The sequence below is a fragment of the Chrysochloris asiatica genome, unplaced genomic scaffold, assembly GCF_000296735.1.
Source record: "Chrysochloris asiatica unplaced genomic scaffold, ChrAsi1.0 scaffold00009, whole genome shotgun sequence".
Classification (NCBI taxonomy): Eukaryota; Metazoa; Chordata; class Mammalia; order Afrosoricida; family Chrysochloridae; genus Chrysochloris; species Chrysochloris asiatica.
In genome coordinates, this window is record NW_006408527.1 from 9,302,400 (window position 1) to 9,303,662 (window position 1,263).

General features: G+C 43.2%; 1 protein-coding gene across 1 annotated transcript in view; it reads right to left on the reverse strand.

Annotated features, from left to right (window-relative positions):
- Window positions 1-1,263, reverse strand: part of HHAT (hedgehog acyltransferase) — a 501,005-nt gene that overhangs the window by 251,846 nt on the left and 247,896 nt on the right. The gene's annotated exons all lie outside the window — the stretch shown is intronic.

Genomic DNA, 1,263 nt, shown 5'->3' on the forward strand with positions numbered 1-1,263 from the left:
GTGGACTGCCAGAAGAACAAACAAATCTGTGTTGGAAGAAGTACACCTGAAAGTTCCTTAGTAATCAAGATGATCAGACATCGTCTCTCATGCTTTGGACATATTATCAGGAGGGACCAATCCCAGGAGAAGGACATAATGCTTGGTAAAGTGGAGTGTCAGCACAAAGGAGGGAGATCCCCAACAACATAGACTGGCACAATGACAGCAGCAATGGACTCAAGTATAGCAGCAATTGTGAGGATGACAGAGGACCAGGCACCCTTTGTTCTGTTGTACAAAGGGTGGCTATATGTCAGAAATGATGGCACCTAACAGCAACAACAATATACATACGTGCATTAGGTGTTAGTTTGAGTACTGGAGTCCTGGTGTGGTGATGTAGGATAATGCACTGGACTGCAAAGTCAATTTGAACCTCAAGGTTGGTAGTTCAAACTCACCAGCCACTCCTCAGACACACTAGCCATGGTCATTATGAGTCAGAACTGATTCAATGGCACTTAACAACAGTTTGAGGACTAAGGTGCACCTGACCCAAGCCATAGCATTTTCAATAATCTCATATGCATGTGAAAGTTGGACAGTGAATAAGGAAAGCTGTAGAAGAATTCATGCATTTGAGTTATGGTGTTGGAAAAGAATATTAAAAGTGCCATGGGAAGTGGGGCTTGATGGTGGCTAGGGTGGAGGTGCAGTGAGATTCGCCATGAGCAATACCACAGAATACTAGGCAAAGCAGATTCAGGGCAGAGCTCCAAAACTCGAAACCACAGAGAGAGGAATATTTTAAAAGTTTGAAGGCTTATAGCTAGTGGAACTTGAAGCAAAAGAAATCATGTACTTTTGAATCTGCTGGGCTCAGCGGGTCAGAGTTGACAACTTAGGTGAGACCAAATGGCAAGAACAAGAGGGGAAGCAGAAACACCATGGAAAAACGCCGCCAGAACCTTGGAGTAAAGGTGAACAATACACTTTGTCAGTTTTGCTTTGTTCTGATTTTCTATTTTTTGGTTTCTGTTTATTGGCCCCACACAGTTTGTGCACCTCCATTCTGGTGACTAGAGGGGGTGCCAGAGTGAGTGGATACTTCCTACCATCACCACTGGTGGGTTCTTCTGTCACACATATACACAGATACTCTCAGCCCAAGAGCCGGACCTGAATTGTTTTGTTTTGTTTTTTAAATATGGAAAAGGCCCGATAACAAGAGAGAAAGAGAGTTTAAAAACAAAGCAGGCTGAAAATTAAATTAAATCCTGA